We start from the raw sequence: 17,253 nt of genomic DNA, 5'->3' as shown, positions 1-17,253 counted from the left end.
TCGGTCAGGATCACTTGATGATCGTGATCGTCAGCTTTTACCCTCCCGGAAGGGAGCTGATAGCTCATATGGTCCGATCTAAGGGCAAGGCTGTGACCTTCACACACGCACATCCATCCCCTTGCTCAAGGGGGACAGTAACCACCCACTTCGTCAGTGAAACTTTTCGCAACCTGAGCGAGGCGCGAACTCCCGTCTACCAGATGGCAAGCGAGAACGTTACCATTGAGCCAGCGAGCGGTGTGTGTGTGTGTGTGTGTGTGTGTGTGTGTGTGTGTGTGTGTGTGTGTTTGTGTGTGTGTGTGTGTTTGTGTGTGTGTGTTTGTGTGTGTGTGTGTGTGTGTGTGTGTGTGTGTGTGTGTGTGTGTGTGTGTGTGTGTGTGTGTGTGTGTGTGTGTGTGTGTGTGTGTGTTGCCAGAATATCTCGAAAAGTTGTGAACGAATTTTCATCAAACCTTCAAGAAATAGCAACTATATGGGTGTGCATGAGTCGATTTTTTTTTTTTTTTTTTTTTTGAGGATTTGATCAAAGACGACTGAATGCCAGCCTCAGTAATTATATTTTTCAATATGGACTGGCTTTCTGTGAAACACGATGACTGAATTCCGTAGAGCTTTGCTACTTTTCTTCACATAAGGTTTACGGCTTGTACAGAGAAACCTGGACAGGTGAGGTGAGGCTTATGTCATATTTTCTCTTTTCCCTCAGCTTGTCCGTCACTCTTCGTTCACGACTCCTGTCTCCCATCCCCCCCACCCCCACCCCGTTAATCCCATCCCTCCTCTTCCCTACTCAGCTATCACTACACACACACACACACACACACACACACACACACACACCCCTGAGAAGCTCATCTTCATTCTTCATAAACTCATCTGCTGATGGAGTGAATAACGTCAGTGCAAAGAATTCGCTTACTGTGAAATAAGTATTATAAAAAAATAAAATAATGGAACATAATTAAAGAGAACACCTGCAGTAGGCCGGTTGGCCTATGCGGGCAAGTCCTTTTAAGTTTGGGTCTGCATACTAGAGAGAGAGAGAGAGAGAGAGAGAGGTGAGGAGTGACCACTTGACCCCTGGGAATGACCAGCCTCCCCCCCCCCTCTCTCTCTCTCTCTCTCAAGGTTCTGTAGGAGTGAATAATACTGTCAGTGCAAAGTATAACTTTACTGTGATATAAGTATTATAAAATAAATAAAACATTGGAACATATTTACAGAGAACAACTGCAGGAATTCCCCTCGAGACGTCAGCATGTGCAACTGTCATTATTTGCCTGCGGGCCATTTAACGTCCACCTTCATACTTGCCTACACCTTCTGCCACAATTTTCGCCAAAGATTCCACTATATTTCTCCTCAACATTACTTTCCAATTCAGAGCATGTCATTAATCATGATAATGACTGCACACACACACACACACACACACACACATATATATATAAATATATATATATATATATATATATATATATATATATATATATATATATATATATATGAGAGAGAGAGAGAGAGAGAGAGATGCTATTAATTATAAATGGGAGAGGCAGAAGGGAGACAAGAAAGAAGTGAAGCAGGGGTTTACAGGAGAGAGAGAGAGAGAGAGAGGGGGGGGGAGGGAGGAGGGAGAGAAAAAAGAAGGGAAGCAGGAGTTGAGAGAGAGAGAGAGAGAGAGAGAGAGAGGTGAGGAGTGACAACTTGTCCCCTGGGAATAACCAGTCTTTCCGGGTCATATGGTTAGGACAGACAGCAGGTGAGGGAAGGAAGGGGATGGGGGGGTACGGCTCATATGGACGAAGATTTAGTGGAAAAATCGAAAAGGAAAAAGAAACTATCAGCTCAGCCACCGAGTGTCCAGCTTTCAATGTCCATGTACCATACCTTGGCCAACAACATATTTTGGCCGGTGATTAGCATTCGATCCCCGAATAATTTTGTTTCATTTCTGGTGTTTTTCCAATCCTTTTCGTGGACAAATGCTTAAAGTGGGTTTAATGACCCAAAATAGGACCAAAAACAATTTTTAAAAAGGCAAAACTTGACCAAAATACAATGAACATAACGTAACCTAATCTATATTAATGTGGGGCCTTCACTCCCCTCAGAATCCCATGATATTAACTACGATCACCACTTAACCTAACCTTGAAAGCCCTCAATTTCTCTTGTAGGAAATAAATTAACCAAACCTTAAATAAATCCCCCCAATCATAAATAAAGTGACAAAATGAAGACAACAATGAAAAACGTGGTGCTTTCTTCTTTCGCAGTTGGCGGGGAACAGGTGGTGGGCACTTGCATGAACTCTGAAGGCACGTGCTTTTGTCTGAGTGCTCGCGACGGTACATTTAGTGACCAAAGACTTGTTCATTGTAAAATTGTCGTTGCTCTGAACAGTTCTCTGACACAGCCTGTTATAATCTCCTTTCGTTAAACTTGTAATCATTTGCATTCACATCTGTTCCCGGTCCACCGATAGATTCGTGATTCTGCAGTCAGTACAGACAGCCGTCCACACGGAAAATTTGTCCATTCTATAGTACGGACACCAAAACTGCAAGGCATAGTCTAGATGTGTCCTTAATAATGGGATATAAAGTTGTAATATAACTTTAGATGTCCTACTGCTCACTCTTCGCGAAATAAATACTAAGACCCAATTTGCATTATTTCTAGCGTTTATACACTGTTGCTTTGGTCTGAGGTCTTTACAGACCATGACTCCCAAATCTCTCTCGCTTTCTGATTTATCAATATCTTTATTAGCTAAGTGGATTTACTATCTGTGGAATACACGCCTGCTGGCTGAGCCCTCGTGTCACAGTACAGTATTGTCCAATTACTTCAAATATGAAACTAAAGATAATTCTCCAATGAAGATCACTGCAACAATTACCAGAGGTTCTTCCTTACCTTGCCTGGTGTTGACTACAGAGCATGTTCATGATGAGTGTATTATCCTATCAAACGAAGAGTTCAGCGACACGAAACATTCCTCCACTTACTGTTGCTGTACACACACTGACACAGCTGGACGTCCGTAGTCCTGGGGTAGCTGGCCAGTCCTGACGAAAACGTAGATCTGGCAACTCTGGACGGCAGGTAGCTCCCGTGGGTATCAAACATGGCTTAGCCTCTAATCCCTCACTCAAATCCCCCCCTCGTTCCCTCACATACAGTACCTACTCTCCTGTTTTCTCCTTCTCTTTAGTTAAACGACAAAAAGTCAGCTATGTGAAAGATGTAACACCCACACACACACACACACACACGCACAGATTGTTTTCTGCCCTATAGCTCCCGCCCCCACAAACGCCTAAGAGTTGCCAGTGTTCACCGGATCACCAAATAGCGTGTGGTCACTACCCGCCACTGAGCTTACAGCATGTGCTTTATGAAACACAGGAAGTAAAAATAGAACACAAAATTAATCAAAGAAAACTTGAATATTACATTGAACTCAAGAATAGGGAAGAAGACGCTGTTGAAGTAAAGATGAGAAACATTGTGAAGATTTTGAAAGAGAGTACGTGAGAGAAATAAAAGACATTAAAGAAAAGTACAGCATACCTGAAGACTTAGAAACATTAGAAGAGAGAGTGGCAAAAAGGGTAATAAAAGAAAAAATAATGTCAAAAAATAAAGAAGAAATTTGTGAAGACATGAGAAAAGGGAGTAAGACGAAGGAATCAGTGGAACAAGAAATAGGCCAACAAAGATACCTAGAGGAAATAGAGTATGAAAGTGCAAAGATTATATTTTTTGTTCGAACCAGAATGCTAGAAGTGAAGGAAATTTATAAGAAAAAGTATGAGCCTAACCTTATATGTGACATGTGCCAAGAAGAGAATGAAAATCAGCATCATTTATTCATATGTGAAGCATACGAAGATTTAACAAGCGAAATTAAAGGAAAAGAATCAATAACAGAAATACTAAAACAAAATGAATTACAGGTTGTAGCAAATACAGTGGGCAGAATAATGAAACGAAGAGAAGTAATTATGAATATAAGGAGCAACATAGAAATGAACAATAGAGACTGAGAAAAAAAATAAAAATAAATTAAAAAAAATGTATAAATAAATAAATAAGCCATCTTGTTTAAAGACAAGAACTCCCGGATGGGAGTAGGCGCCAACAACAACAACAACAACAACAGCATGGAGAGGCTCTCTCCTCCGCGAGCGTGACTCTGGCAGCCATTTTGAAACACCCGCACTGGTCGCTTATAATACAAAAACATATATGTATTACGATTTTCTTTTCTGCCTAATTCAACGAAATATATGATGTACACCCTATAAAAAAAGAATCGGGACCCTTACTGCACGATACAATATGCCACACCGCACGAAGGAATTTGAAGCCCCAACTGAGTTCTGGTGCATGGTTGGTATCCCTGGTCTACTGAGCTGCCAGTTATCTGCGGTAACAACCTTGTGCGATTTAAACTGTTTTATAATGTCTCAGTATGGAGATTGTGCGTCATGAAATAAGTTATGCTTCACGATACACAGCAAGAATTATAGCAGAGTTGCGAGTAACAGCACATTAGTAACTTATCTTTGTCTCCTGGGGTAGATCTAAGGTGTAGACGATGATAAAATATTTTGTTATAAAAGCCTGACCGATCATATGCTAGAGTCCTAGGAATCATATGGGAAAGCCAAAGACAAGAGCATGGTTTATTGGTTGATATTAAAAGAAAACACGTCCGTGTAATGCGACGATAGCTGCACGTGTCTTCTCTGAAGTTTTCATCACAGCTCTCATATCTGGTGGGATTAAAAAGCACCAATACACCTCCTACTGCTTCATTGCATGCTTTGCTCATTGCAGTTGAACCACTCCCGATACCAGCATTTTCAATACATTGTCTGCAAATCTTGCAGCTCTTTTTTTAATTGTTTATATCTCACATGAATGACCCCGTACCCTTCACCCTCCCTCCACGATGAACCAATCTTATCATGTTTATCATACTACTGATATGTGAATAATTCTCCATTTCATGATTCATTCCCTACGTCATACCGATCACAGCACTGAACTAAATACTACTACTACTGTAATCACATACAATCTGCGATTATATGTGGCCTTATACTTTTTTACTTAACGTTAACTTATTCATCCAACCGTTGTAATGGTGTATAATACAGTAGTGAGTTTATTTCCTTCCACTGTAAAATTTTATCATGTCCAGAGTGGTAACCCAGATTCGTTGGTTGCCAAGCACATACTGACTGCCAGTTATATTATTATTGAACCTGTTGGTAATGTTATACTGTTTAGAGGTTTACAAGCAAGTTACATATTCCTCGTTATCATTACTTCAAGACGACACGGAGCTAGGAGAACACCATCCTTTAAAACGCAGACACCTGCAAAGGGAGGCTTCAGGGGTACCAACCCCGCCACGTCTTCACGGCTTTCGTATCAGTGGTCATTTTGAGACGCATAGGCTCGTGGGGTCCCGATTCTTTTTTAATAGGGTGTACATTTAGCCAAGAATTTAAAACAACGCCATAGGTTCCTGCAGTGCAGAACTTATCCTTTATTGCAGAAAGGGAAAAGATGGTGTGTTATTAATGTTGAAGTGATAGTGATGTTGAAGCTGTTTTACATCGAAGTAGCGGTGTTGAATTGGTGTAGGAAATCCTTAGACTATCCATGCCATGAAACTGAATGTCCAATTTAATAAAGGCCAGAAGAAACATGAAAATATCTACAAAAGAGTGTGAACAGAAGAGAAGAGGACATGGAGTGAAAGCCTAGAGATAAATGGGTCCTTTTTAGTTGCCTCATTCATGTAGGGATACTGGAGAAGAATCTTCCCGCCCCTCCCCAGGGGGCAGTAATATTACAGAATTAGCAACAATATATCTATCTATTGCCAGACGCCATAATCCTGTAAGGGGTGGCCATTGGATTTTGAGTTATTTGTTTCACAGGGAGGGGCACCAGCCCCCCACCAACTCACCTGTTGACACGTAGGGAGCACTCATGGTTTGGTTATATGGTTACCACCCAGCTTTGTAAATGGTTTCTTTGCTTACAGGAAACCATTTGGCTTGTCACTCAATGTAAAGCCACCTGTAAAAGAAAGAAAAGCAATAAGAAGTGACATGAAAGATGGGAGAAATAGGAAGAGAGGAGGGCAGGCAAAGAAAAAGAATTATAAAGGCTAAGGAAGAAGTAGGCAGCACTACATCAAGTGAGTGGATGATGGTCGCCACCAGATACTGTATATTTCTTACTTGTGAAATATAATGCCATCTCTCTTCAGTGAATTCCTGTGCCCATCTCTGCATTCGTAAGCTGCACAGTGGACCATGGCACTATATTTTCTGGAATCATCGGCTGCTTCAAAAATCCACAGAGCAGCTTAGTACAAAAACCGCGGCCATCAGTCGTGGTGTAACATGGCTGCCACTACACCAACGCTGCCCTGGCGGCGGACACACAAATTACGGGGCACTATAGAGTTCAGTCAAAGCCACCTTCAGAGGTGGCGTTGACTGGATGTGGCGTTAGCTCTGGGCTACCCGCTCAGAACTGGTGTACCATCCTTTAAAAAAATTCCTATCGGGATTATTACTCATGCATAAAGCATTATACCAGTGTTATACTCCTCTTAGATATTTTACTGATGCTTTAAATGAGATTTACGTAGAAATGTTCTTCACGGAGTTTACTTAAAGTTATGAAACATACTGTCTGTTTCCATTTTTTTTTTTTTTTTTTTTTTTTATGCGAGGAAGAAGGAACCAAAGGCCATGAGCCCGCAGTAACAGTTCCCTCCAAGAGAAAAACAAAATAAAATAGAGAGCCAAATTCAAGATCCGATCATTTTGAGATGCCTGGACACACTACGTTTGAAAGACTGGAGATCATAGGCAGGAGGAAATACAGACAGAGGGAGACAGTTCCAGAGCTGACCTGTTGCATAAATGAAAGACTGGGAGTAACGGTTAACTCTTGCATTAGAGAGTTGGACAGAAAAGGGATGAGAGTTTGCTGCCAGACGGGTGCTACGCGCCCGTCGTAGAGGTGGAGGAATGCAAGCAGACAGTTCAGAGGAGCAGTGACCATTAAAGTAGCGATAGAAAAGAGATAAAGATGCAACAGTGCGGCGAAGAGACAGAGGTTGAAGGGAGTCAGTAAGAGGAGGAGAGTTGTTGGAAAAACTTATCATACAGTTTCCAAAGATCGTAATCTTTCATTTGGCATATCCTGACATGGCTCTATCCATTATACACTTAATAATATTGTACGGCGAAATCGGACGGGGCCGAGATCAGCGACCCGAATTTTTAAAGGCATGGTATTCCTCTGGCTGTGAGGAAACGTCTCAGTTCTGCTGCAGTCCATTATTTCACATCTGCTAAAGCACATTCATCCGTGATTCACATCAAAGTCATCTTGATGCAAGCCACTCTACGTGTATAAACATCATCAATGCCGCCCTTAGCCCCTGGCGGCGAGCACAATCGACGCGGAGCTACCCATGAGAAAGCCCCTCCATATGGTACATAAGAACATAAGAAGAGAGGATAACTGCAGTAGGCCGGTTGGCCCATGCTAGGCAACTCCTAGAAGAGTAACTGAACTACCAGAATGAGATAGAGACAGCAAAGAAGAAGGCTCTTCCCCGCCCCCCAAACTCTCCAGCCGAAGCCGGTATGAAAAAGTCAGAAAGAACACCGCACAGTACAGAAAAACTGGCGTGGACATTTTATAGGAAAGTGTGAAAGAAGAATAGAAACTATCGTAGTGTAACCTGAAAAGGAAAAAGTATTAGTATTGGTTATAAGATTGTTTTTTTTCTATACCCAACCCTTATTTGTCATATGCGTATCTAGCCTATGCTTGAAACTAGTAATGGAAGAGGCAGTAACTACTTTACTAGGTAGCTTATTCCATTCGTCTACTACTCTATTACCAAACCAGTTTCTACCTATTGCTTTATTGAAACGGAATTTTTCTAGTTCGAAACCATTACTTTTTTAAGGATGGGGACTATGTTTGCGGTCTTCCACGCCTCTGGAACTTCTGAAATCAAAGAGTCATTAAATATCGTTAAAAGTGGTTGACATAAATCTTCTTTGGTTTCTTTTATAATTTTTGCATATGTATTCTCCGGACCTGGCGATTTTTGAGGTTTTAACTTATTAATTTCTTCCAATACGTCATCCTTACTAATGGTTATTTACTTTGAGCAAGTCTCTGTCTGTCTGTCTGTCTGTCTCTGTCTCTGTCTCTCTCTCTTTCAGGCCGCTTTTTCTCTTTGTGTGAGTAAATGGCGTGATTTTGACTTTCCGTATTAACTCTAAGTCTTTGCTAAGGCTTCACTATTTATATATTTGTAGCTAACATTGCTTACTGTAGACCATCAAAATTTACATATGAGGTCAGTCGCTCTCGTGAGGTCAGTCTGCTCAGATGTGCTAGAGACCTGAGGTAGTGTTGTGCTAGTGTGTTGTAGTGATCTGTGTTAGTGTGTTGTAGTGATCAGCGATAGTGCTGTGCTAGTGATCCGTGAAAGTGTTGTGCTAGTGCGTTGTGGTGACCCGTAGTGACCCGTGATAGTGCTGTGCTACCTTCGGTGAGTTTGTGCGTAATGGCTTCCTTGGCAGAGAGCTGTGTCCCCACTGCAGGTACTGAAAAGGACTACCTTGAATTAAGGGAGGAACTTCTCGAACTGAAGCGGGAGGTACAAATTCTTAGGCAGGAGAAGTCACAAATGAGGGAATTGTTGGAGGAGATGTTGGAGGAGAAAGAGAAAAAGGCTGAAGGTTGGACACTAGTTAACAAGGGTGCAAAGAAGTTCACTCTTAAGAAGCAAACGGAAGTTAAGACCACTAATGCCTTCGACGCACTACAGGACGAATGTGAAACGAAGGCAGAGAGGGAAGTAGAGGAGAAAGATGGTGAGAGAACTTCCAGTACAGGTAAGTATAATCAGAACAAGAAAGGTAAGAAAAATGTTGCTGTTGTTGGAGACTCCCAGGTGAGATATCTTAACAGAGCCATGTATACTCCACTCCCTAAACATGTGTGTCTTCCAAGGGCCAGGGTGGCTAACGTGATAGAAAAAATTTCAAATATCATGAAGGATAGTGGTGACAAACCCACTGTGTGCCTCAGTGTAGGAGGCAATGATATTAGTAGCCATAAGAGTGAAGTACTGTGGCAGAAGTATAAGGTGATGTTACAGAAGGTTAGGGAGAGGGGAGGAACCCCTGTAGTGCTCGGTGTTTTACCCAGATGGCGGGTTGGAAGGGAGTGGTTGACCAGGGCAATAGGGTTTAATTGCCGCATTGAAAGGTATTGCAAAGATAATGCAATACCTTTCATAGACAGCTGGGACCGGTTTTATGGACGGAGTGGCTTGTATAGTTGGGATGGGACTCATCTTAGCAGGCAGGGAGTTACTGTTTTAGCTGGGATGATAGATAGTGAGTTGCAGGGATTTTTTCGAGGTTGAGAAGTAGGTGTACAGGAAGTTGCAGCAACTATACTCAGAAATCATTATTACCATGTCTGGATAGATGCATCAAGACTTGCAAAATTAAGAACAAAAGTTCAACCATTAGTGTAGATACATCCACTCAGGCACCTCAAATTGAGCAGGAGATGATAGATGATAGAACAAGCGATGATAGAAGGGCGATAAGCGATAGTACAAAAAATTGTTATATTAGTAAAGTAAAGAGTTTCCCGTTAGTAATAAAATAAATAATAGGAAATGCCAAGGTAGAGGCATAACTACTAGTAATAATCTGAAAGTGTACTACACAAACAGCCGGAGTTTACATAATAAAATGGATGACCTGAGAGCTTTAATTTGTACAGAGAAAATAGACATTGCCGTTATTAGTGAAACTTGGACGAATACAGACACTCGAGAATTTTTAGCAGAATATCAGATAAAAGGCTATAATATTTTTGTGTCAAACCGTCAGGGAAGAAACGGGGGAGGGGTAGCTATTTATGTAAAGGATTCATTAAACTGTTACAATAAAGCAAACATTAAAGTAAATAGGGACACAGAAAGTGTCTGGGTTGAAATTAGTAACAATAGGGAGAGATTAGTCTTAGGAGCAATTTACAGATCTCCTAAATTAAGTTGAGCAGATAGTAAATACCTTTGGGAGGAAATTAAGAAAGCATCACAGTCCAGCTTAGTAATAATTGTAGGGGACCTTAATCTCCCAAGGATAGATTGGAGAAATCAGACAGGAGATGCAGAGTCAGAGGAATTTCTAGAGATAGTACAGGATAATTTCCTTAATCAGTATATCAGGGAGCCCACCAGAGGTAATAATATACTAGATTTGGTTTTAGCTAATAAAGAAAATGTCATTAGTGATATAGAGGTTGGTGGACGACTTGGTAATAGCGATCATGAAGAAATTAAGTCCAAATTTATCTGGGATGTCTGTTCCACTGAAAATACCTCCACCGTTCCTAATTTTCGTCTAGGAGATTTTGATGGCTTAAGAGCTTATTATAGAACGGTATTTCACAGGGAGATTAGCTATTTGAGGGAATGCCAGGTCAGTGGGGAACCTCAGGTCACAGGTGTGGGGCAGGAAACACGTGGGAATGTCCGTCAGGTGTCTGTGAGAGGGGAGGTGGTAGATTGGAGTGTAGTCCAGGTGACGGGAATTAACTCAGCTCCAGTACCAAGCAGACGTTCGACCAGTGAGAAGTATAACGAGTTAATAAATATAATACACATAGGCCAAGATAGATATATCCCTTCAAAACCGTTTAGAAAGAATAATTCAGAACCAAGATGGTTAAACAACAGATTAAAATCTCTCATAGGCCAAAGGAAAGGAATATATAGAAAAATAAAAAGTGGACATGAACACTTACGTAACCCGTACGCGATTTTAAATAGAGAGGAAAAGAATGAGATACGAAATACAAAGAGAAGTTATGAAATTAAGGTTGCTAGTGAATCGAAAGAAAACCCTAAAGGTTTTTATCAAATGTACCGTACGAAAAATAAAGATAGGATAGGACCACTCAGAACAGAATCAGGTGACACTACCAGTGAAGATAAAGAAATGTGCTCCATCCTAAATAATTATTTCATATCAGTATTCACCAAGGAAAATCTAGACCTGGTCCCTCAAGCAGCAAATATTTACGATGAGAATACGGAAAATATTCTTAGTAAAATAACCATTAGTAAGGAGGACGTATTGAAAGAAATTAATCAGTTAAAACCTCAAAAATCGCCAGGTCCGGACGAAATATATGCAAAAATTATAAAAGAAACGAAAGAAGAATTATGTCAGACACTTTTAACATTATTTAGGGACTGTAAGTTCAGGAGAAGTTCCCGAGGCGTGGAAGACCGCAAACGTAGTGCCCATCTTTAAAAAGGGTGATAAATCATCTGCGTCGAATTATCGTCCGATAAGTCTAACGTCAATAGTAGGAAAAATGTTAGAGTCAATTTTGGCAAATAAGATTAGAAAACAATTAGAAAGATTTAACCTTATAAACGAAAGTCAGCACGGATTCAGGCAAGGACGATCCTGCCTCACAAACTTGTTGTCATTCTACTCGGAGGTCTATGAAGCAGTAGATAGCGATAAAGCTTACGATGTTATTTATCTGGACTTTAGTAAAGCTTTTGATAGGGTCCCACACGAAAGGTTAGTTAGAAAGGTTCGAGCACACGGTATAGACGGCGATATCTTAAAATGGATAGAATCCTGGCTCAAAGGACGAAAGCAGTATTAATAAATGGAACTAAGTCGGACTGGGGATTAGTAACTAGCGGTGTACCACAGGGTTCAGTACTCTGTCCCTTATTATTTATTATATATATAAATGATCTAGACTTAGGAGTCAATAGCAGCATCAGCAAATTTGCCGACGATACAAAAATAGGGCGTATCATTAATTCGACTGACGATTGCCATAACTTACAAAAAGACCTCGATACATTGTCCAAATGGTCTAAAACTTGGCAAATGGACTTTAACGTTGAAAAATGTAAAGTACTTAACGTAGGCAAGACCATTGGAGACACTAAATACAACATAGATAAGAAAGAAATTAGCAAATCGGAATGCGAGAGGGATCTAGGAGTTATGGTTAGTAACGACGTTAAACCAAGGCAACAATGTATTAATGCGAGAAATAAAGGAAATAGGGTCCTAGGATTTATTTCGAGAAGCGTGAGCAATTGACCATCTAAAGTAATACTGAAACTTTATATAGCATTAGTAAGGCCACATTTAGACTACGCAGTACAATTTTGGTGTCCTTACTATAGAATGGATATTAATTCGTTAGAAAATGTACAGAGAAGAATGACAAAAATGATACATGACGTCCGGAACCTGTCATATGAAGACAGACTGAAAAGACTAAGTCTGCATTCGCTAGAGAGGCGTAGAGTAAGGGAAGACTTAACTGAGGTGTTTAAGTGGATGAAGGGTATAAATAAGGGAGATATTAGCAAGGTACTTAAAGTGAGCATACAGGATAGAACTAGAAATAATGGTTTCAAACTAGAAACATTCCGTTTCAGTAAGGAAATCGGTAGAAATTGGTTTGGTAATAGAGCAGTAGACGAATGGAATAAGCTACCTAGTAAAGTAATTGCTGCCTCTTCCACTGAGAGTTTCAAGCATAGGCTAGGTAAGCATATGTCAAATAAGGGGTGGATATAGAAAAAAAAAAAAAAAAATCTTATAGGCTAGGTAAGCATATGTCAAATAAGGGGTGGATATAGAAAAAAAAAAAAAAGAAAATCTTATAACCAATACTAATTCATAATTTTTCCTTTTCAGGTTACACTATGATAGTCTCTATTCTCCTTTCACACTTTCCTGTAAAATGTCCACGCCAGTTTTTCTATACGGCGTGGTGTTCTTTCTGACTTTTTCCTGCCGGTTTCGGCTGGATGGTTTGGAGGACGGGGGAGAGCCTTCTTCTTTGCTATCCTTATCTCATTCTAGTAGTTCAGTTACTCTTCTAGGAGCTGCCTAGCATGGGGCATCCGGCCTACTGCAGTTATCCTCTCTTCTTATGTTCTTATGTTTCATATTGTCAAGTTCACGTTACAGATGCCTAAAAACTGTTGCATTTAGTAAATACAACTTCCAACAATAGGAATCTGATGACAGAATGAGAAGGTGAGTGGTTAGTGTCTGAAGTTTCCTTTATCCCATTTTAGCAGGTCCTTTTTTTAATCATCAGATTTTGTATCAGAAAGTGTACTTAGCATTTTGTGAATTTTTGTGAGAGTAGATACATTCAAGATTACGACTGAACTAATTCCCGGAAGTAATAGGTGGTATGTAATGAAATATTCGGGAAAAATGTAAGTTCTCCCACATCTCATTCTACTGAGTTCAACTGACCAACCAGATACGCGAGATGGAAAGTCTCTCCTCATCCCAGGAAAGGCGTTTCATCGCTAATTCTCACTGTTACCTGTATTTTGCCCTTGAGGGACAAGTTTTCTTCACAGATGTGGGATGTTTTCCCTTAGGATTGTAAACAGGAAACAAGTGTCTGGTGAAATATCCATTTATGGTTTATTATCCTTGTCTTAGCCTGACCAGCCTGAAAGTAACACAGGTCCAATAGAAACAAATGAAGCAAGGTGAGATGGGAGAAAGACAGGAACAGAAGAGAAAACGAAATGAAGGAAGGCTGAAAAGGTAGTAGAAAGGAGAAGGAAAGAAGGAATAAAGAAAAGTGAAATATACAATAGAATTATGACGAAGAAACGTAAGTAAAAAACGAATGCCTTTTTAGTTCTTCTCTCTCTCTCTCTCTCTCTCTCTCTCTCTCTCTCTCGGCCCCTGGCGGCGTGCACACAAACTACCCATGAGGAAGCCTCTGCATATGGTAGAGCTCTGCGGGTTCATACGATCTTCGATTATGTACTATATTTCTTTCATTTTTTTATGTAAGATACAATTTCGTTATACTCATTTATCATTTTTCCTTACAGATGTACATCCAACACCTAAAAACGTGAGGGGTAGTGTTTTTTTTTCAAGAATACTCCCCCAGTACCCCTGCTTGTCGTAAAAGGCGACTAAAAGGATTGGCGGAGGGTTAGTGCCCCTCCCCGGAAAACAACTAACTAAAAAAACAAACAATAAGCCTCGGACAAGGACTGACCAAACGATGACGACTAAGGACCGGACAAAGGACATGGTTATCGGAACGTGGAATGTAAGGGGAGAGAATCATGAGGTGAAAGAGAGAGAGATTGTCCAGGTGCTTGAGGGTGCGAAAGTGGATGTATGTGGAATAACTAAAACAAAATGGAGAGGAGAAAGTGTCAGAGAATGGGAGTATGGATGGGGTATATGTGTAGGAGTAGGTGAGAATGAGAGGGCAAAGGATGGAGTATGTATTGTTGTGAGTAAAAGATGGAAGAGCATAAGACAGAATGGATCTGTTGGATCAAGGATTGTGTGGGTAAAGTTGAAAGTTGGAATACAAATGTGGGCGATTGTGTGTGTGTATGCGCCAACGCAAGATCGTGCTAGAAGAGTGAGAGAAGAGTTCTGGACAAATGTAGAAGTGTGCATGGAAAAGTTTGGAAGGAATGAGAGAGTGCTTTTGATCGGTGATATGAATGGTAAAGTTGGGAATGTGAAGGTGGATGGAATAGTTGGTGAGTGGGGTGTGCCTGCTGAGAGAGATGAGAATGGGAGTGCGTTAGTGGACATTTGTGCTGGGAGGGGGTTGGTGATAGCCAATACCCTCTTCAGGCATAAAATGATCCACAGGTATACATGGCGAGTGATGAGAAGGGTGGGTGGTGAACTGAATGAAAGGAAGGCAATGATTGATTATGTGTGTATGGATGAAAGGATGCGAAGATGTGTAATGGATGCAAGAGCTTATAGATGTTGGGAGAGTGGACTTTCTGACCACTACTTGGTGGTGGCCAGAGTTAGGATTCGAGTAAGATGGAGGAATAGAAGAAGGGAAAGACGAGAGGAAGGAGTAGTTGCAAGGAGAGTGGAAAGGTTACAAGAAGATGAGAAAAAGGCAGAGTATAAGAGAGAAGTGGAGGAACGATTGGGCAAATATGAATTGGAGCAGATGGGAGACGTGGAAGGTGTGTGTAGGATATTTACAGAAGAAATATGTGCAGCATGTGATGTGGTGTGTGGAAGGAAGAGAAGACGGAGGGGGGTGCAAGGAACAGCGTGGTGGACTGAAGAGGTGAAACAGGCTGTGGCACAAAAGAAGAAAGCATACAATGAATGGATGAGAAATAGGGTCGTGGAAGAAGTTGAGAGGCGGAAGAGAGAGTTACATGTAGAAAGAAAGAGAGAGGTGAAAAGATTAGTTAGAGAGGGTAAGAAGAGAGTTGATGAGGAATTTGGAAGGAATTTGAGTGAAAAGTGGAGGGACTGTAAGAAAATGTTCTGGAAAGAGGTGAAAAGAGTAAGACAGGGTGGAAGTGAAGTTAGCAGGGGAGTGAAAGATAAAAATGGTAGATTACTAGTGGAGAAGGGAGAAAAAGTGAGCAGATGGAGAGAACACTTTAAGGAATTGTTGAACATAGAGGATGGAAGTAATGCGAGTATAAGTGGCTGGGGAATGGCTGGGAGAAGGAGGGAGGTGAGAAGATAGGAAGAAATCAGTAGGATAGAAGTTGTGGAAGCAATGAAGAAAGTTAAATCGGGGAGAGCCCCAGGAATTGATGGGGCGTGTGGTGAAATGCTGAAGCATGGGGGAGAGATAGTAGTAGAATGGTTGTGGAAGATGTGCAGATTGGCCTGGGAGGAAGGTAGAGTCCCGGAGGATTGGAAGTCAGGTATAATTATTCCCTTGTACAAAGGAAAAGGGGAAAAAGAAGTGTGTGGTAATCATAGGGGCATTTGTCTTCTTAGTATAATAGGAAAAGTGTATGATAGGATACTTATTGACAGAGTTAGAGAAAGAACAGAGAAATTAGTTGGAGAAGAACAGGGAGGCTTTAGGAAGGGAAGAGGTTGTGTAGATCCGATATTCATTCTTAGATCTTTAGTGGAAAAGTTTCTAGAGAAGGGAAAGAAGTTGTATGCGGCTTTCATGGACTTGGAGAAAGCATATGACAGGGTGGATAGACAAGGATTGTGGAAAGTATTAAGAATATATGGAGTAGATGGGAAATTGTTGAATGCTGTGAAGGGTATGTACGATGGTGCGAAGGCTGCAGTGCGTGTGGATGGTGAACTAAGTGAATTTTTCTCTTTGAAAGTTGGGTTGAAACAGGGATGTGTCATGTCTCCATGGTTGTTCAATCTGTACATGGATGGGGGTAATAAAAGAGGTACAAGGTAGGGTAGTGGATGTTGGAGTGGCCCTGGTGAGAGAGGATAGTGTTTGGAAACTCCCTGTACTGTTGTTTGCAGATGATACTGTGTTGTTGAGTGAAGACGAAGAGGAGCTGGAAGGCTTGGTGGATGAGTTTGGGAGAGTGTGTAAGAAACGGAATCTAAAGGTGAATGTAGGGAAGAGCAAAGTGATGGTCTTTGAGAGGGGTGAAGTCAGTGAATGTACAGCGAGGTTGGATGGTGAGGAATTGGAAAATGTGAGTACGTTTAAGTACTTGGATAGTGTGATGAGTAAGGATGGAGGTTTGGAGGGTGAAGTGCTTGAAAGGGTACAGCAGGGAAGAAAGGTTGCTGGTTCTTTGAAAGCAGTGATAAGAAACAGGGAAGTGAGCATGGAAGTGAAAAAGTTACTACATGACAGTATTGTGATACCAACTCTAACGTATGGAAGTGAAGCTTGGATGTTGTTGGAAGAACACAAGTCAAGAGTGAGAGCACTGGAAATGAGTTATTTAAGAGGAGCCTGTGGTGTCACATGGAGTGACAGGCTGACGAATGAGGATATAAAGGAGAGTTGTGGTGTGGATGTGGATGTGATAGGAAGCGTTATGAGGAACACACTGAGGTGGTTTGGCCATGTGGAGAGAATGGAGGGTGAAAGACTGACGAAAAGAGTGTATGTGAGTGAGGTGGAGGGGGGAAGAGGGAGGGGGAGGCCGAGGATGAGATGAAGGGATGGGGTGGAGAGGTATATGAGAGAGGGGGGTGTGAGTTGCGAGCAGGGCAGTGAAATGGCGGGGGACAGGGAGACTTGGAGGCGATCTGTTTATGGCCACTCCAAACGGGATTGAGGCGTCTGGCAATAGATAGAGATAGATAGATGTAGGCTGTCCCTAAACTGAGATGACGC

This window comes from Coenobita brevimanus, chromosome 15 (genome assembly GCF_032717465.1).
Source record: "Coenobita brevimanus isolate Jiangsu-jjx chromosome 15, ASM3271746v2, whole genome shotgun sequence".
Lineage (NCBI taxonomy): Eukaryota > Metazoa > Arthropoda > Malacostraca > Decapoda > Coenobitidae > Coenobita > Coenobita brevimanus.
The sequence above is the reverse complement of the archived record's forward strand: the minus strand, read 5'-3'. Positions refer to the sequence as shown.